Source organism: Tamandua tetradactyla, chromosome 19, assembly GCF_023851605.1.
Source record: "Tamandua tetradactyla isolate mTamTet1 chromosome 19, mTamTet1.pri, whole genome shotgun sequence".
NCBI classification, from domain to species: domain Eukaryota; kingdom Metazoa; phylum Chordata; class Mammalia; order Pilosa; family Myrmecophagidae; genus Tamandua; species Tamandua tetradactyla.
Genome location: NC_135345.1, coordinates 66,230,780 through 66,252,579, shown reverse-complemented (window position 1 = coordinate 66,252,579; position 21,800 = coordinate 66,230,780). Strand labels below are relative to the sequence as shown.

At 35.7% G+C, this 21,800-nt stretch overlaps 1 pseudogene; it reads left to right on the top strand.

The window, feature by feature from the left end:
- Positions 1–19,632: 19,632 nt before the first annotated feature.
- Positions 19,633–21,221, top strand: LOC143663662 (splicing factor 45 pseudogene; annotated as a pseudogene).
- The last annotated feature ends 579 nt before the right edge of the window (positions 21,222–21,800 follow it).

Genomic DNA, 21,800 nt, shown 5'->3' with positions numbered 1-21,800 from the left:
TCTGAACTTTCTTCAAAAAGTTTCTTCTTTTAAAGGTTTCCAGCAAAATAATCAAGACTTACCTTAAATGGGTGGATTCACATCCCATCTAATTGAAAGGTCACACCCACAATTGGGTGTGTCACATCTTCATGGAGATAATCTAATCAAAAGTTTCTGCCTTGCAGTGTTGAACCAGGATTGAGATAAATGGCTGCCTTCACATGATTGGATCAGAATCAAAACATGGCTTTTCTGGAGTATGTGATAATTTCAAATGGAGCACCACCCAACCACCAACTCTTGCATTGGTATGGAACATATGTTACAACTGATGTTAACACATTTTTATAATTCTACTATTAGTCATGATTTAACATATGGTTTATTTTATATTGTTGCTCCATGGAATTTTTAAAAACTATATTCTATTACCATACATACAATCTAACATTACCCCTTTTTAATCTCATTCAGATATACAGTTCTAGTTGTATTCACAATGTCACACTACCATCACCATCATCCAGTATCAAAATGTTTCCATTGTTCCAAAGAGGAACCCAGTACACTTTATGCCTTAACTTCCCATTCCCTGTTCCAACCCCAATCCCTTATAATCCATATTCTAGATTTTTATTTTATCAGTTTGTATATTCTAATTGTTTCAAATCAGTGAGAACATGCAATATTTGTCTTTTAACATTGCCACCAGCAACGCATGAGCGTTTCTATTTTCTGCATGTCCTCTCCAACACTTGTCATTTTTGGAAGTGAAATGATATCCTGTTGGGATTTTAATTTGCATTTCCCTGATGGTTACTGATGTGCTTTCTGCCCATTTGTATAATTTCTTTAGAGAGATGTCTGTTGAGGTATTTCACCCATTTTAAAATTGGATTATTTGCCTCTTTGTTGTTAAATTGAAGGACCTCTTTTTCTATACTGGATATTAATCCTTTATTGGACATATAAACTTTTACTTTCACAATAAAATGCTTTGAGGAACATTTTTTTTTATTTTGATGAGGTCAAATGTATCTATTTTTTGTTCTCTGGCTTGTATTTTGGTTATAAAGTCTAAGAAACAATTGCTTAATATAAAACCTGAAGATGCTTCCCTTAATTTCTTCTAAGAGTTTGGTAGTTCTAATTCTTATATTTAGGTATTTTCATCTACTTCATCTATTTTGAGTTGGTTTTGATATATGGTGTGAGGTTGGGGTCCTCCTGTTTTTCTTTTTCTGCAATGGAGATCCACTTTTCCCAGAAACATTTGTTGAAGAGACTATTCTTTCTCAACTGTGAGGTCTTTACTATGTTGTCAAAAATCAGTTGGCTTTATACGTGAGCTCATTCGAGCACTCAATTCTATCCATTGGTCTATTTATCTATCCTTGTGCCAATATAAGGCTGTTTTGATTACTGTGGCTTTGTAATATGTTTTAAGATTGGGATGTACAAACCCTCAAGCTTCATTCCTGTTTTGAAAAATGGCTTTAGCTATTTGTGGCCTCTTTTCCTTCCATTAAAGAATTAATGATTGTCTTTTCCATTTCTGCAAAGAAGGTTGTTGGAATTGTGATTGGGATTGCACATTAAATCGATAAATTGTTTTTGGTAGTATTAACATTGTAGTGATATTTAGTCTTCCAATCTATGAGCACCACGTTATAAATACTTCAATTTATTTAACTCTATTTTTCATTCTAGCAATATTTTGTAGCTTTCTGGGCATAAGATTTTTACATTCTTGGTTAAATATATTCTTAGATTTTTTTTTTTCTTGTAGTTGCTACTGGGAATAGAATTTTTCTTGATTTCTTACTCCAATTGTCAATGGCTTGTGTATAGAAACACTACTGACTTTGAGGTGTTGATCTTTAACCCAACCAATCTGTTGAATTCATTATTAGCTTTAGGAACATTGCTGTGGATTTTTCAGGATTTTCTGTAGATAGGATTATGTTATATTCAGAGAAGGAACGTTTTAGTTCTTCCTTTCCAATTCAGATTTAAAAAAAAACTTTCCAACAAGGAAAAGTCCAGGATCAGATGATTTCCAACAGGGAAATTCTACCACATATTCTAAGAAAGCTTAACTCTAATTCTGCTCAAACTTTTCCAAATAATTGATGAGGAGGGAACACTCCCTAACTCATTCTACAAGGCCAACATCATCCTCATGCCAAAGCTGAATAAAGATACCACAAGAAAGGAAAAACCACAAACAAATATATCTTATAAATATATATGCAAATATCCTCATCAAAATATTATTAAACTGAATCTACCAGCATAATAAAAGAATTATATTCTGAATTCTAAAAAAAATCTAAGAATATATTTAACCAAAAATGTAAAGAACTTATACCCAGAAAGCTACAAAATATTACTAGAATAAAACACAGAGTTAAATAAATTGAAGTATTTATAATGTGGTGCTCATGGATTGGAAGACTACATATCACTACAATGTTAATACTACCCAAAACAATTTATAGATTCAATGTGCAATCCCAATCATAATTCCAACAACCTTCTTTGCAGAAATGGAAAAGCCAATCAATTCTTTAATGGAAGGAAAAGAAGCCACAAATAGCTGAAGCCATTTTTCAAAATAAGCCAATTATTTGTTTGAGATAGCTTATTTCTTCTTCAGTTAATGTAGGTGGTTTGTGTGTTTTTAAGATTTTGTCCATTTCGTCCAAGTTATCTAATTTATGGGCATACCACTGTATATAGTATACATATGCAGTGGTATGTATACCACTTTTTATTTCAACACATTCAGTAGTAATGGCCCCCTTTCTACTTCTGATTTTCATTATTTTTATACTCTTTTTTTCCTTAGTCAGTCTAGCTAAATATTTGTCATGTTTGCTCACTTTTGGTTTTGTTAATTCTCTCTATTTTTAGTTATTTTCTATTTCACTTGTCTCTCCTTTAAATTTTGCTATTTTCTTCAATCTACTTGCTTTGTATTTGGTTTGGTCTTTTACTAGTTCTTCCAGTTTTAAGGTTAGGTCTCAGATTTGACGTCTTTCTTTTTTTAATGTGAGAATTTAGAGCTATCAATTCCCTTCTCACTGCATCCCATAAGTTTTGATATGTATCATTTTCACTTTCATTTGCCTCAAGATATTTCCTAATTTCACTTCTGATTTCCTTTTTAAACCACTGGTTGCTTAAGAGTATTTTTTTCAAAATTTCCATATATTTCAGAATTTTTGTTTTTCCCTCTGTTATTGATTTCTAGCTTCATTCAATTGTGGTCAGAGTACATCCATCATGTGATTTCAATATGTTTTTTTTTTAACTTATTGAGACATGTTTTATAACCCAACATAGTGTGTATCATGAAGCATGATCCACGTGCACTCTAGAAGAATGCACATTCTGTTTTCATTGGGTTCATTGTTCTATGTGTTTTTGATAAGTTTAGTTTGACTCAAATCCTGTATTTACTTATTGATCTATAACTAGATATTTTATCCATTATTGATAGTGATATGTTAAAGTCTCCTACTATTACTGTAGAACTATCAATTTCTCCCTTCAAATCTGTCAGCATTTGCTTCACATATTTTTGGGCTCTTCTTTTCAAGGCATGTATATTTATACTTATTACATCTTCCTGTTGAAATTTTCCCTTAACCATCTTTCCCCCTTGTAACTATTTTCTACTTAAAGACTATTTTATCTAATATTAGTATAGCCATCTCAGCTCTCTTTTGGTTACACTTTCATGGCAGATTTTTTTTCATCTTTTCACTGTCAAACTTCTCATATCATTGACTTTTTAAGTGAATCTCTTGCAAACAGCATTTAATTGGGTCATGCTTTTTTTATCCATTCTGCCAATCTCTGACTTTTGACTGAAGAGTTTAATCCATTTGCATTTAAAGTCACTACTGATGGTGAAGGTCTTTCTCCTGCCACTTAGCTATTTCACTTTTGTGAATATCATATCTTTTCTGTTCCTCACTTCCATTAAAACATACTTTTATTTTTATTTTCCTTATTGTTTGTACCATATTAAGCACCTTCTCATTTCTATTTGGATTTTTTTAAATCTGTTTTCCTTTTGGTTGCTGTAATGGCTAGGTTAATGTGTTCATTTGCCAAGTGATGGTGCTTAATTGTCTAGTTAAGAAAGCACTAACTATCTGTTGGTGTAAGGACATTTTGTGGACTTCAATCATCAGCACATTGATTGCATATATGGCTGATTATATCTGCAGTTGGCTAAAGGGAGTGTCTTTCACAATGAGAGACATTTAATTTAATTAGTTGAAAGCTTTTAAGGGGGAGGTGATAGCTCCAGAAGTCAGAAGAGAGAACTTTCATCTCTACTGCATCCAGCCAGTTGCTCCTGGGAAATTCATTGAAGATCTTCATGAGACTGCCAGCTAGCTGCCTGCCCTATGGAATTTGGACTTGTGCATCCCCACAGTTGTGTGAAACACTTTTATAAAATTCCATACTATTTACAAATATCTCCTTTTGGTTCTTTTTACCTATAGAGCCCTGCCCAATATGGTTTCCATAGGGTTAAAATTTAACATCCTAAATATATAACAAAATATATTTTGTTTGATACTAACTTAACTTCAACAGCATGGAAATATAATTTTCTATACTCTTCTCCCTCTGCCATATTTTTTACTGGTTACTATTTATATCTTTGTATGTTGTATGTTCAAAAATCTAGATTCATCATTATTTTTTATGCATTTTCATTTTAGCACCTGTAGGAAGTAGGAAATAGAGTTCTCATACCATAACGTATCATACTACATTATACAATAATACTGGTATTTATCATTACTCACATGGTTATCTTTACTATGTGCCATTATTTCCTTATGTTGCTTGTAAACACTGTCTAGTGTCTTTTCATTTCAATATGAACTGCCTTTTGCTTTGCTTGTAAGGAAGGTCTAGTGATGATGTAAATCCCTCAGCTTTTGTTTATCTGAGAATGTTTTAATCTCTCCCTCATATTTGAAAGAAAGTCTCACTAAATATAAAAATCTTGGGTGGCCATTGTTTGCCTTCAGTACTTTAAATATTTCAACCCACTGCCTTCTTGTCATCAGGGTTTCTGATGAGAAGTTGGACGTCAATCTTATTGGGATTCTCTTGTATACAACACATTATTTTGTATATAACACATTATCTTGCAGCTTTCAGAAATTTCTCCTCATCTTTTGCATTTAATACTGTAATCAATATGTGATGGAATGTATTTTTCTTTGTGTTTATCCTATTTGATGCTCCCTAAGCATCTAACATGTGCATATCCACATCTTTTGTTAAGTTTGGGGAATTCTGTGTTATTATTTCTTTGAAAATTCCTTCTTTTCATTTATCACGTTCTTCTCCTTCAGTAGCTCCTATTATATGTATATTGCTATACTTGATGGTGTCCCATACCTGTCTGTTTTAGTTTGTAGCTGCTGGAATGCAATATACCAGAAATGGAATGGCTTTTTTTTTGGTATGCTTTATGGTGGGGTCACATTTCATTATTTTCCCATGTGAGCACCCTATTATTCACCATTTGTTGAATTGTTTGTTTGTTTGGTTGGTTTTCTTGTTTGTTTTGCTTGTTTGTTTCTGGGAAGTGTGTGGAATGGCTTTTGAAAGCGGGAATTTATTAAGTTGCAAGTTTACAGTTCTAAGCCCATGAAAATGTTCCAATTAAACAAGCCTATAAAAATGTCCAATTTAAGGCACCAAGAGGTTGCCTAAACTCAAGAAAGGCCAATGAAGTTTAGGGTTTATCCCTCAACTGGGAAGGCACATTGAAAACATGGTGGCATCTGCTAGTTTTCTCTTCTAGTTCTTGTTTCACAAAACTCTCTGGAGTGCACTTCCCTTCTTCATCTCAAAGGTCTCTGGCTTTATGGGCTCTGTTGACTCATGGCTTTCTCCCGGCTCTGTCATTCTGAGGCATTGTCCAAAATACTTCCCCTTTTAAAGGATTCCAGTATACTAATCAAGTTCCACCTGGAATGGGTAGAGTCAGACTTGCCCCCAGTTAGTTCCCACAATAGGGTGAGTCACATCCCCATGGAGATAATCTCATCAAGACTCCAACCTAAAGTGCTGAATTTGCTTCCACATGGTGAGATTGGATTAAACAATTGCTAAACATAATCCTTTCAAACCAGCACAGCTGTCTAAGGCTATTTCCACTTTTAGTACTTCTTTGATCTTTCTGCTCCTCAGCTTCACTCATTTCAAGTGCTTATCTTCAAGTTTACTGATTCTTTCTTCTGCCAACTCCATTCTGCTCCTGAAACCCTACTGGGTATTTTTCATTTCAGTTATTGTAGTTTTCATCTCCAGAAGTCCTGTTTGGTTCCTTTTAAAATTTCTATGTCTTTAATTATTCTTTCATGTTACTCATTCTTGTTTTCCTGATATCATTAGTTCTTTCTCTGTACTTTCCTTCCTCTTCTTGGGCATTTTTAAGGTCATTTAAAAAAAAAACTTTGTTTGGCATGTCCACATTCTCCTTTTCTTTTTGGGTGTTTTCTGCATTTTTGTTTTCTTCATTTGGATGGATCATCTTTTCCTGTTTCTTGTTTGTTTTGTATTCTTTTGTGGTACATTTTAATATTCAAAATGTTAATTCGGGGATTTGCTCTTTGAGATGTCTATATCTTGATTTTGTAGCCACCTGGTAAAAACACAGAGATTTTCTTGAGCTTTAGTCCTCCTATCAGGAAGGTCTTTTGAAGAAAAATGCAGTGTGCAGTTTTCCCTGTCTTATATGGCCTCTGTCTTATCCTGGGTTTTTATTTGTTGTTATGGAGTTCACCTGTTGACATGAGTTTAGCTGTCCCCTCTGTTTCCCAGGGGACAAACCTCTCACTCCTGGGTGTCTTAATACAGTTTGTCCACCTGCATAGTTTTTACACTCATTTCATTGTCTCATGCTGTTTTTTCTTGGAGGGAAAATTATAGGAGGAGGGTCACTCCAGGGAGAACATCCCCAATTCAGTCTTTCCTAGCCAAATCAGAACCAGGAATCCATGATGGGACACAGACTGTCTCCAAAGTGTCCTGTGGAGGGCATCAGGAAGAGTATTCACATTTTCTCCAATAGCTCCCCAAAACTGAGCTTTCCCAGCCTGCCCACCAAAGGTAGTTCTTCAGCTAACTTTTCCCTTCATCCTTATGTCTTTAAATCTCCACTGCCTCCACCACTGTCCAGGATGGGTTGAAACAATAGCTGCTGCCTCTTTGTCTGGGGCGGTGTTGAAATAAAAGCTGCCTTCAGAGCTGGGACCCAGTGATCTGAATTTGCTAATTAAAAGTGATCACTGATCAGCCTGCACATCCCTATTCCTGGGAAGAGGATTTTTTACATTATTTTCTGTTAGCAGCATCCAGTCAGTGCTTGGACCCTGTGCAGGAGAGGGTAATGGGCACTGGGAATTTCCCAGAGAAGTGAGAAATTTATAGTTCTTTTCCATAATGTATCAACCTTTCATCCCATTCTTACCTGGATGCTGTATAGTGTTCTCCTGGCCTCTGGAGTTTCCAAATAGTTGTTTCAGACAGTTCCTGCTGTTTAATAGTTGTTTTGCTGGAAGGACTGAATTCTGGTGCTCCACACTCTGCCATCTTCCCTGGAAGTCCCTGCATTATGGTCAATAAATTATCTCTTACCTTAGGGTTATGATGTAGGTGAGGCACAGATTCAAGATTTGAATATCTAGTTTTTTTGAGGGCAGGAGAACTACAGTGAAAACAAATCGCTATAACAGCAAACCTCTGAAGTAGATGTTGTTAAAATTTTCATATTACAGATGAGAACACTGCAGAGTCAATGTAACTTGATAAAATCACAAAGATAGCAATTTGTGGAGCTGAAACTTAAACCCATCAACTTATCTCTTAAATCCCAGCCTTCAGATCATTACATTACCTGACAGTTCTACAAATTAACCTCAATGAAATTTCCTGCCAAAGATTTTACCATACTGTGATGTTAACATCTTTTTAAGCCCTTGTATTGTTTTTCAACCCTTAGTTTCTGAGCATGTATTTGCTGAAAATTCCCTTTAACTGCAAAGTCTTTATTAATTCTATTATTAAAATTAGCTTACTTCACTTTAATATCTTTGACATTAAAAAATAAGGTCCCTAAATATGACATCTCTTTTGACTCTTAAGTGTTCTATTCCTCTGGTCATCTGCCCCTACTGCAATGAGAGAATTGATTCATAGAAGAAGCAGGAGGGGAAAAAACTTCCTTCTATTAGATAATTACACATGCAAAATATATTGTGATTTTTATAACATCTCATGCTCAGAACTTTGTTTCATTTCCCTTTTCCTAGAGAAATCAGTCAACCCAAAATTTTTGCCCTACTTTTGGTATTCTTCTCTAAGAACTTTGGAGCCCAACCAATAAGCAGTATAATCCAGTGATATACTTCCCCTAATGAATCACTACTTTTGAATAATCTGTCTGATGTTATCTCTTTTTATAAATTAATAAACCTAATAATAAATGTTTGTGAAATAAAGTGTACCTTTTTTTTGAAGAAGGAACTTTCCACCATTTGGAGATGCTAGCATGATGTATTTGGCACACTGCTGCTGTGGATCAGAACTCTTAACCTATGAGAGCTGTATCTTGAAACTGCTCTTATTTCTTCTCAACATTCCTAGCCTACATGCATAGATGCACATAACATGGGTCTGAGATTAGATTTCACTGAATCTCCTGAGAACTGCATTTTATTTTTCCCTAAAAACTTAATTTTCACTTATTGGGGTGTTGGTCAAATGTGTCTTCATAAAAATTTATGGTAAAATTGTATATTTAAACACAACTACTTTGCCCTGTCTTGTCATCAAAGTCACAAGTTTACAAGGGAGTTAAAAATAAAACACCAAAAGAAAAAGAAAAAGAAAAAAACCTAGAATGGGCAAAAAAGCAGGGTCTCATTCAGTTTGTAAACATCATCAGCCAAGGACTGATTTGTTTTATGATTTTCCATACCAGCGTCTCTTAGGTCATAACTTTTCATTGGGTCAATATCAAACCCTTAACGTGTTTTTTTTTTTTTTCCTCTCTGCTTGTTTTCTTAGGATTGATAAGTGAGAAAAACATCTCTAAAACTCTGTCTTCATGGCACCACACATTTTAGGTTCTATAGGTGGAGAAGAATTCCTTTGGCTGAGGGACTGACAAGAGATAACAAGGAAATACCAACATTAAAGCTTATAACAGTATCTTAGCATTATCACAAACATGGCATATATACATATACATATATACATATATAAATACACACCATTTCTACTTCATTTTAAATTTTTAAATAGTTTTTGAAGTATGTTTTTTTCACATTTTGTTAACATTATTTCAATGGTTATGTTTTTGATACTATTATAAATGGTCTTTGTAAAAATTTTATTTCAAATTTATTTCAAAATTTTTAACTTTTTTTATTAATTAAAAAAATTAGCAAACAAAACATTAAGAGATCATTCCATTCTACATATGCAATCGGTAATTCTTAATATCATCACATAGTTGCATATTCATCATTTCTTAGAACATTTGCATCAATTTAGAAAAAGAAATAAAAAGACAACAGAAAAAGAAATAAAATGATAACAGAGAAAAAAAGGATTATACATACCATACCCCTTACCCCTCGCTTTCATTTACCACTAGCATTTCAAACTAAATTTATTTTAACATTTGTTCCCCCTATTATTTATTTTTATTCCATATGTTCTACTCTTCTGCTGATATAGTAGCTAAAAGGAGCATCAGTCACAAGGTTTTCACATTTGCAGAGTCTCATTGTGAAAGCTATATCATTGTTCAATCATCATCAAGAAACATGGCTACTGGAACACAGCTCTACATTTTCAGGCAGTTCCCTCCAGCCTCTCCACTACATCTTGAACAACAAGGTGATATCTACTTAATGCATAAGAATAACCTCCAGGATAACCTCTCAACTCTGTTTGGAATCTCTCAGCCATTGACACTTAGTCTCATTTCACTCTTCCCCCTTTGGTCGAGAAGGTTCTCTCAATCCCTTGATGTTAATTCTCAACTCATTCTAGGGTTTTTCTCAGTCCCTTGATGCTGAGTCTCAGCTCATTCCAGGATCTCTGTCCCATGTTTCCAGGAAGGTCCACACCCCTGGGAGTCATGTCCCATGCAGAGAGGGGAAGGGTGGTGAGACTGCTCGTTGTGCTGGCTGGAGAGAGAGGCCACATCTGAGCAATAAAAGAGGCTCTCTTGGGGGTGACCCTTAGGCCTAAATTTTAAGTAGACTTGACCTATCCTTTGTGGGGTTAAGTTTCATGTGAACAAACCCCAAGACTGGGGGCTCAGCCTATACCTTTTGTTGTCCACACTGCTTGTGAGAATATCAAGAATTCAACTTGTGGAAGTTGAATTTCTCCCCACTCTCACCATTCCCCGAAGGGGGCTTGCAAATACTTTTCCAGTCCCTGATCAAATCACTCTGGGATTCATCAGGGCATCACTCTGGACAAACCAACAAAATCTCATATGCTACCTGAGATTCCAAGTACTTATGACATTCACTCAAACTATTTACATGAGCTATATTAGGAAATGCTCTAGTCAAAATATAAATTTTGTAACAAATAAACATTTTTTTGCTTTAGTCTCACACATAAGGTGACATTTTAGAGTATTATTTATCATCTATTTTCAACACCCTGCAATAATGACATTCCTTTGTTCTTCCTCAGGCAAAAACATTTCTTAAATTTGTGCATTGTACATTTCACTATTATTATACACTCTAGGCATTCCTAGATTATACCATCTCGATCTTTACCATCTATCTTTCTTTCTGATTTCATTTATGTCCCCAGTCCTCCTCCCTCTATCATTCTCACATGCAGGTTCATTCAGTGTTTTAACATAATTACATTACTGTTAGGTAGTATTGTGCTGTCCATATCTGAGATTTTATATTCAGTCCTGTTGCACAATCTGTATCCCTTCAGCTCCAATCACCCAATATCTCACCCTATTTCTATCTCCTGATGGTCTCTGTTACCAAGGAAATATTCTAAGTTTATTCACTAATGTCAGTTCATGTCAGTGAGACCATACAGTATTTGTCCTTTTGTTTCTGGCTAATCACACTCAGCATAATGTCCTTAAGGTCCATTCATGTTTTTACATACTTCATAACTTTATTCTGTCTTACAGCTGCATAATATTCCATCTTATGCAAATGTCACAGTTTGTTTAAACTATCTGTTGATGGACATTTTGGCTGTTTCCATCACTTGGTAATTGTTAATAATGCTGCTATAAACATGTAAATGTCCATTTGTGTCCTTGGCCTCGTGACCTTTGAGTAGAGACAGCATATACATGGGTCCTGTTTTTTAAACCATTTTGCCAGACTATGTCTTTTGATTGGAGAGTTTAATCCATTAACATTCAGTGTTATTACTGTATGGGTAGTACTTTCTTCTACTATTTTGCCTTCTGGATTTTATATGTCATATCTAATTTTCCTTCCTTTTACCTTTACTTATAGTCTTCCTTTCTACACTCTTCTCCACACCTCTCTCTTCTGTCTTTGTATCTGTCTCTAGTGTTCCCTTTAGTATTTCTTGCAGAGCTGGTCTCTTGGTCACAAATTCTCTCAGTGATTTTTTGTCTGAAAATGTTTTCATTTCTCCCTCATTTTTGAAGGACAATTTTGCTGGATATAGAATTCTTGGTTGGCAGTTTTTCTCTTTTAATAATTTAAATATATTATTCCACTGTCTTCTCTCCTCCATGGTTTCTGCTGAGAGATCTGTGCATAGTCTTATTGGGCTTCCCTTGTATGTGATGGATTGCTTTTTTGCTGCTTTCAAGATCCTCTCTTTCTCTGACCTTGGACATTCTGATTATTAAATGTCTTGGAGTATGTCTATTTGGATCTGTTCTCTTTGGGGTACACTGCACTTCTTGGATCTGTAATTATAAGTCTTTCATAACAGTTGGGAAATTTTCAGTGATAATTTCCTCCATTTGTTTTTCTCCTTTTCCATTCTCTTCTCCTTCTGGGACACCCACAACACGTATATTCATGTGCTTCATATTGTCTTTCAATTCCCTGAGTCCCTGCTCATATTTTTCCTTTTTTTCCCTATAGTTTCTGTTTCTTGTTGGATTTCAGATGTTCTGTCCTCTGGTTCATTAATCCTATGTTCCACCTCTCGAAATCTACCATTGTAGGTTTCCACTGTTTTTTTCATCTCTTCTACTGTGTCTTTCATTCCCATAAGTTCTGTGATTTGTTTTTTCAGACTTTCAGTTTCTTCTTTTTGTTCCTTCCTTGCCTTTTTTATATCCTCCCTCAATTCATTGATTTGGTTTTTGATGAGGTTTTCCGTGTCTGTTCGTATATTCTGAATTAGTTGTTTCAGCTCCTGTATGTCATTTGAATTGTTGGTTTGTTCCTTTGACTGGGCCATATCTTCAATTTCCTTAGTGTGATTTGTTATTTTTTGCTGGCATCTAGGCATTTAATTACTTTAATTAGTTTATTCTGGAGATTGCTTTCACTTCTTTTATCTAGGGTTTTCTTGCTGGATGAATTTTTGTCTATCTGTTCTTTGACATTCTGTTCAGCTTTATCTGAACCTTTAGCTTAGGTTTTGTTCAACAGAGGAGAATTTTTCAGTTTTTTGTTTTCTTGTTTCTTGCCCTGCTTGTGTGGTACCTTCCCCCCACACACACTTAGGAGGGTCTGCTTAGATATTATAGACCCCAGCCAGATTTTCCCAGATCAAACTGGCCTCCTATCAGGAGGAAAGAGTCACCTGCGTCAGTTTTCCCTGAGCATGAGACCCAGCAGGTTGAAAGACTTTCCCATGAAGTCTCTGGACTCTGTTTTTCTTATCCTGCCCAGTATGTGGTGCTTGTCTGACTGCAGGTCCCACCAGCATAAGATGATGCAGTACCTTTAACTTTGGCTGGGGGTTTGCTGGAGACAGAGGAGAGGTTGTAGGCTGGTTTTAATGGCTTCAAATTACCAAGCACTGGTGTCTGAATCCCTTGATGGAGGGATTCCACCTGGGTGGGCCTTCACCCCTCCCCTGGGGAAGGCACAGGCTCCAGATAAGCCCCCAAAAGAGCTCACTTCTGCCTATACCTGGGGCAGTTGTAGCCTGAAAAATCCTGCCACTGTATCCAAAGGCAGTCAAGCCTTTGTAGATACACAGCCACAAAAACCTGTTTCCTTCTTTTTTTTCCCCCTTTTTCTGTCAGTCCTGCCCCCTTGGTGCCGGGGCAAAAATGAGTAACCTCAGCTTTGATCGGGTTCACCTAAGCTGGGGGCCTATTTTTAGTAGTCAGAATTTGTTAATTAGTTCCACAATTGGCATTTGATTGTGCCCAGTCACTGCTGCTGGTAAAGTCCTTTCCTTTCCCCTCTGGGAAGTGGCCTGTGGGGGAGGGGCACTGGCCACCACAGCTTTGGGAACTCACGGTTTTGTGGGGTGCTCGCAGCCGGTCCAGCTGGTCCAGACTGGGGTACTTTGTGTATCTGGTCACTGACATGGCCCCAGGAGCTGTTCTGTACTGTTTCTGGTTATTTAGCAGTTGTTCTGGAGGACGAACTAAAACGCGCACGTTGTTAAGCCGCCATCTTGACCCGGAAGTTATTTCAAATTTTAATCAAGTTAATTTCATTGCTAAAATGTATAGAAATGTAATAGATTCTTTTTGTATCATCCCACAAATCAAACATTTGCAAAACTGACATATTAGATCTGGTAGTTCTTTTGGCAAGTTTCTCTGAATTTTCCACATACCCAATGTCCTCATTTGATTTTTCCTTTCAATTTATGTGCTATATTTCTTTTTCTTGCCTTCATGTACTGGATATGATCTTCAATAAAAAGAATCAACCTACTGTTTTCTTTTATTTCTCTGTTTTGTATATCTTCTATTTCATTCATTTCTTCCCTTATCTTCATTAGTTTTTCCCTCTGCTTATTAAGTTAAAATTTCCCTTTGCCTTCTAATTTCTTAGTGTGATAACTTTCCTTCAAAAAAGTTTTAACCTGTATCCCATAAATACTGATATATTGTGTTATCTTTTCCTTGCAAACAAGAATATTTTCTTTTTTTATTTCTTTTTTGACCCATAGAATATTTAGAAATATATTGTTCTTGTTGTATCAAATATATTTAGATTTTCCAGATCTCTTGGTTTTTGATTTCTCATTTATTTCCTAGTGGACATAAAACTTGCTCTGTATGATTTCAATCTACATAAAATTTTGAAACTTACTTTGTCTATGATCTTTCACGGTGAATGTCCCATGCTAAGTAGATAAGAATGCATATTTTACTGTTGTTGGGTGGTGTGATTTATAAGTATCAAATAAGTCAAATTGATTGATTATGTTGAAGAGTCTACTATAACTGTAATGATTTTCTTTCAATTTAGAAAAATCCATAATTATTGAAGGAGGTGTGTTTTTCTTTTCACTTCTGTCAGTCTTTCTTTATGGATTCTGTAGTCTTATTATGTGTACTTTTATATAGGAATGTTTTGTCATCTTGATGAATTCATCATTTTCTTTATGAAATATTTCTCTTTATCTGAAGCTACATTTCTTTGTATCAAAAGTATTTGTTGGTTATTAATATTGTCACTTCACCTATCTTTTGATTGGTGTTCCCTTGCTTTCATTCTTTTTTTTATAAGAGAAGTTATGAATTAAAAACAAATATTGCATAAAATACGCAGTTTCACATACCACCCATTTATTAATGCCTTCATGAGTGTGGTACATTAGTTACAGCTTATAGAAGAACATATATATAATTATACTATTAATGATAATCCAGCATTACAGTTGGATTCACTGTGTGGTACTGTCCCATGATTTTTTAAAATGTATTCTAATAACATATATACAATCTAAATGTTCCACTTTTAGCATGTTACATATAGTCTAATTATCTTATAACATTATGTGTACTTTCTTAATTCCTCTTCCTCACTTTGTGCTCTATATCACATAACTTAATTCTGCATATGCCTCAAAAAGTATATTGTTAGGGCCGTGCAACGGTGGCTTAGTGGCAGAATTCTCACCTGTTATGTCAGAGATCTGGTTCAATTCCTGGAGGCTGCCCATGAAAAAAAAAATTATATTGTTATTTCTCTTTTAAACATTAAAAAATGAGAAAAACGTTTCTTATATTTAATCACATATTTATCACCTATGACACTTTTCAAAAATCTGTGGATCCAGACTTCAATTTTGTACCATTTCTCCTTTCTGAAGAATTTTTAAAAATATTTATTTAGTTCATGTCCAGGGATAATTAATTCAATTGCCTATTTTTTTTAACTGACAAAGTCTCAATTTTTCCCCTTCATAGTTGAAAGATGTTTTTGCTGTATGAATATTTCTTGGTAAAGAATTTTCCTTCAGTACTTTAAAAAATGTGTTCCATTCTCTTTTGCCTTGCATTATTTATGGTAAAATGTCTGTCATCAACCTTACCTTGGCTCTTTGATATATAATTTATTATTTTTCTCTAGATTCTTAAAGATTTTCTCTTTATCCCTAGTTTTTGGCAATTTGATTACAATGTGTCTTAAAATGGTTTTCTGTAGGTTTATTCTGCTTAAATTTATTCAACTTCTTTGGTCTGGGATTTAGAATATTGAACAAATGCAATATAGACATTGCCATTATTTCTTCAAATATTGTTTGTCCCCTCTCTTTTCTGGGACTTCAGTTACATGCCTATTAGACTGATGGGTATTGATCAATAGGTCAATTAGGCTTTATTTATTCAATCTTCACTTTCTATGTCATTTGGACATTTTCTATTTCTATATTTCTTATCGTCATATTTACTTATCTTTCTTCTTACAATGGCAGCCTATTATCAATACCATCCAGTAAATTTTTACTTCAAATGCTGCAACTTTCATGTCTGGAAGTTCTACTTATTTCCTTTTGGCATTTTTCACTTCTCTCCAAGTGGACTTGTACTCCTTTACTTAATTGAACTTATGGATCATATTAATAATAACATACTAATATTAATATTAATGTCACTACCTGCTAGTTCCATCTTCTTTGCCAGGTACCTCTGTTTCTATTAATTGCTTTACTCCTCGTTATACCTCCTGATTGCAGTAATGCCTGATAATTTTTTATTGATTGTCCATGTTGGATTTACATTGTTATTTATAGTATTTTATTTCATTCTTTTAAAAAGTGTTGGCTTTTGATCTAGCATGATTTTAAGGCACAGACACACAAAATACAATAATTGATTAGAAGAAACTACAACTTACTTTTTAACTTTGTTAGAATAACTACAGAGCAGACTTTATTAAAGGCATAATTTAACTCCACTACTAACATGACATGCTTTAGTGAAGTCTACCTGATATGCTGGATATTACATGGGTTTTCCACTCTGAAGGTAAGCATAAATAAACTATTCCTGGCTCCGTGAAAGCTCCATGACTTGTTCTTCTTCTTCTTTCCCAGTGGTTCTTTCTTCAGCCTCCGGTAGTTTTTATTACTCAATCAAACACATCTCAGGACTCAAAGGTTCAATGGGCACTCCCTTCATATATCTGAATCACACTCTCAACTTCAGTTACTACTGGGCTTTGTTTAGCTCTATCTACTTGCATTGTGGCCTTGAAATTGCCCTCAGAATGTGTTGATACATTTGTATAATTCTCTTGTTTCTTTTCTAACAGACCAAAGTCAGGCTCTGCCTATTTCCCAACTTCTAAAACATTTGTTTCAATTATTTCTCTAGTATTCTTGTTTTTTAAGACAAGATATTAAATCCAAACCCTGCTTCTTCATATTCACTAGGCAACTAATTCTTCTTTATTTACTTTTATTTGTACCATTTAATGGTATTTCATCTACTGGGTCCTTGTTGTGGGTTGACTTGTTTCTCTCAAAAAAGAAATTTTCAACTCTAACTCCTATTTCCTATGAATTCAATATATTTGGAAACAGGGTCTTGGCAGATGTAATAAACATAAGTTTATATGGGATTAGTGTGTGCTTATTCCAGTGACTGGTAATCTTATAAGAAAAAGAATTTAAATACAGAAACATAAAAAGAGACTATGCCATTAAGTGACTAAAACAAAGATTGAAGTGGTGCGGCTGAAAGCCAAGAAACTTCAAGGATTGCCAGCATCGACCAGAAGCTGAATTCAGACTTCCAGACTCTAAAGCCATAAGAGAATAAATATCTGACACTTTGTTATACCTGCTCTAATAAACTAATACTTTTGTGCAACATTTTGTGTTAACACTTGATTTAATACAACTGACCATGTAGATTAATCCATTTCTAACATGGATGAGATATGCACCTGAATCTCAAACCTTCACATAAATGGAGTCTAGGAAATTTTTTCTTTAGCAGGATTCAGTAACTTTGAATCATGGCTTTGATCAGTCAATAAAATTTAATAATCACTCTATTCCCAGTTTGCGTGTGTTGTAGTTGCCAACCATGTACCCTTAAAAGCCTTAAATGTTGCTTCACAGTTTTTTAGATCATATCAAATGATCCAGCAAATTAGTATTAGAAAAAAAAAAAATCAAGAACTTTGGTTCTCCCAAAATTGTTTATTTGATTATAAAATCATTTAGAGATCACAGTGGTGGTTTCTATCTTGTGTGCAGCATCTTACATTAGACTAAGTCTTTGGATAAACAGATACAAATACAGAATTAGATGTGTAAGACATTTATTGAGAGAACTGACCCATGAACGTAATTGAGGTAGGCTGGGAGATCCATCAGATCCTCATGCAGATCTGAACCCTGTGAAGGAGAGAGGGAAGCAAAAAGGACAGAAAGCAGAAAACACTATCATGGCTGGCTTGTATGTAGTAAGACTAAAGCTATTGATGTTTATCACTTAGGCCAAAGAATTTAGACTTATTTATTGACTTACAGGCTGTGGGGATATCACATATAACTCTAGCTAAGGTTATTGTTACAATATTGAGAATGAGATTTTCTACAATGATTTTCATATTTTGTCAAAAGTAATAAGTTTTAGTTAGGGTTCTCAGTTGAAAATTGCTCCTTTCCAATGAAAATATTTACATACCATAGGACCTATGTCACACTCATTAAAAACTCACCTTCATTGATGAGGCTAATGATTTAAATTATTTTAATTTATACACTTCTGTATAAATATGAGAGCCAAAGTAACTTTAGACTTGGATCTCAGCCTTATGTCCTTATATTGGAGGCATATACCAGTTTTTGAAATTGTACAACTTAAGCAGGCCACAGTGGCTCAGCAGGCAGAGTTCTTGCCTGCCATGCCAGAGACCTGGGTTCAATTCCCAATGCCTGCCCATGCCAAAAACAAAACAAAAAAAACATGAAAATTGTACAATTTAAATATACAATACCGTGTGCAGAATTTTAATATGTTCATTTAGGAAATTGAGTAGCAGTTTTTTACTTCAAGTTAATATCAGTAACAATAATTTTTACTTCTTCCTTCCCCTTCTAGCATATATTAAATTTGACAATGGAGTCACAGATTAAAAAGGCTATACATGGGAATGGTGAGGAAGGGGGTAAATTCAAGTTCCCCATTTGAAGATCTCCTAATATTCTCACAAGCAGTGGGAACAGCCAAATCAATAGGCCAAGCCCTTAATCTTGGGGTTCATTCATATGAAACTTATCCCTGCAAAGGACAGACTAAGCTTACTTAAAATTAGGCTTAAGAGTCACCCCCAGAAAACCACTTTTGTTGCTCAGATGCAGCCTATCTCTCTCTCTCAGCAAACATGGCAAGTAAACTCACTGCTCTTCCCCTCTCTATGTGGGACATGACTCTCAGGGGTGTAAACCTCCCTGGCAACATGGGGCAGAAATCCTAGAATGAGGTGGGACTCAGCTTCAAGGGATTGAGAAAACCTTCTTGAATGAAAGGGGGAAGAGAGAAATGAGACAAAATAATATGTCAGTGGCTGAGAAATTTCACAGAGTCAAGAGGTTATCCTGGAGGTGATTCGTATGCATACATGGATATCCCGTTTTTAGTTTAAAGTGTATTAGACTAAAGGGAAGTGCCTGAAACTGTAGAGCTGTGCCACAATAAACATCTTCAATGTTTATTGAAGATGATTGTATAACGATATACCTTTCACAAAATTTATTGGGGCATCACTCTATGATTGTGAAAACCTTGACTTTGATGCTCCTTTTATCTATGGTATGGACAGATGAGTAAAACATATGGATTAAAAATAAATAAATAATAATGGGAACAGATGTTAAAGTTAAATATATATATATATATATATTAGGTAGATGGAAATACTAGTGTTCAATGAGAGGGAGGGGTAAGGGGATGATATGCATGAGTTTTTTCTTTTTTCTTTTTATTTTTTTTTCTCGAGTGATGCAAGTGTTCTAAAAATGATCATGGTGATTTAAAACTATGTGATGATATTGTTAGCCATTGATTGTACACCATGTATGGAATGTTTGTATGTTAAGAATGTATGTGCGAGGAGTTGGCACTGACTCCGTGGCCCGCTGTCGTCGGCGGGCTTATGCAGGGTGCGTCTCCTCCTCTGGCCGCCACGCTTCCGGGCTTGGTACGGAGCTTGCGCGTCTCGGCCCCGGCTCCGTGGTGCCGCCACTCCTGCCCATGGGGAAGGTCGCCTGGGCGAGCCGGCATTAAACTGAAAAGAAGATGTCCCTGTATGATGACCTGGGAGTGGAGACCAGTGATTCAAAAACAGAAGGCTGGTCCAAAACCTTCAAACTTCTGCAGTCTCAGCTTCAGGTGAAGAAGGCAGCGCTCACTCAGGCAAAGAGTCAAAGGACAAAACAGAGTACAGTCCTTGCCCCAGTGATCGACCTAAAGCGGGGTGGCTCTTCAGATGAAAGGCAAATTGTGGACACACCACCCCATGTAGCAGCTGGGCTAAAGGATCCTGTTCCCAGTGGATTTTCTGCAGGAGAAGTTTTGATTCCCTTGGCTGATGAATATGATCCAATGTTTCCTAATGATTATGAGAAAGTAGTGAAGCGCCAAAGAGAGGAACGACAAAGACAGCGGGAGCTGGAAAGACAGAAAGAAAAAGAAGAAAGAGAAAAAAAGGCGTAAAGACAGACATGAAGCCAGTGGGTTTTCGAGGCGACCAGATCCAGATTCTGATGAAGATGAAGATTATGAACGAGAAGGGAGGAAAAGAAGTATGGGCGGAGCTGCCATCGCACCATCCCACTTCTATTGTAGAGAAAGACAAAGAGTTACCCTGAGATTTTCCCTATGAAGAGGATTCAAGACCTCGATCACAGTCTTCTAAAGCTGCTATTCCTCCCCCAGTGTATGATGAACAAGACAGACCCAGATCTCCAATGGGGCCTAGCAACTCCTTCCTTGCTAACATGGGTGGCACAGTAGCCCATAAAATCATGCGGAACTATGGCTTCCGAGAAGGCCAGGGTCTAGGGAAACATGAGCAAGGCCTGAGCACTGCATTGTCAGTAGAGAAGACAAGCAAGCGGGGAGGCAAGATCATTGTCGGGGATGCTACGGAGAAAGATGCATCCAAGAAGTCTGACTCAAATCCATTGACTGAAATACTTAAGTGTCCTACTAAAGTGATCCTACTTAGGAACATGGTTGGTGCAGGAGAGGTAGATGAAGACTTGAAAGTTGAAACCAAGGAAGAATGCGAAAAATACGGCAAAGTTGGAAAATGTGTAATATTTGAAATTCCTGGTGCCCCTGATGATGAAGCAGTACGAATATTTTTGGAATTTGAGAGGGCTGAATCAGCAATTAAAGCTGTTGTTGATCTGAACGGAACGTATTTTGGCGGAAGAGTAGTGAAAGCGTGTTTCTACAATTTGGATAAATTCAGGGTCTTGGATTTGGTGGAACAAGTGTGATTTTAAGAACCCAGAGCACAAGTCATCTCTGATGATCCTTAAATGAGCTGCAGACTGAACAAAGAAAAAGCAGCAGCTTCCTGGCTATCGGGTGCTGAGACTCTTGGAAGGACTTCTAAGATACATGTTGATTGATCCCTTTTTTATTTTGTGCTTTTTTAATATAGTATAAAAAATCCTTTAAAAAAAAACCAATAATCTGTGTACCTCTCTGGTTGTTTTTTGTTTTTATTACCACTTCTAAGTTGATTACGGTTTTTTGCTAGGATTTCTTGGTAATTTTCAAGTACTTGAGTAATACAGCATTTCTTGCACTAAAAATTCTGGAACATTTTGGAACATGGGGTTACATTAAGTTACTCTTTTCTTTCCTTCTTTCCCTTCTTCCTTTCTTACCTTTTTTTAAAAAATAAAACCTAGAAACTATTAAATTGTAGTTTCTTAAATTCATAATAAAATATCATCTTGGCAGCCTGCCAAAGGTGAAAATGTCTGCTTTCTCTAACAGAGAAATTCTTAACTGACTTCAGTCATAGAGAAAACTCTTTACAGCCTGAACTAAGGTTAAAGAACCATGAGTCTACCATGGTGTGTTTGGATGAATCATTTGCCATTAAGCTGAGTCAAACTATTAAGGGTTGTGATGGATTTAGGGGGTATATGGTATATATAGAAATCCTGAATCTAACATTGCTTTCAGAGATCAGGCATAGTCTTTAGTATAGATCAAAAATGACAAGTTAAATCAAACCTGGCACAGTACGTTATAAACGTGTGCCCAATTATGTTTTGGAAATGGCAATTCCATGGGGTCATGCTTCTACTGGCAAAATTTT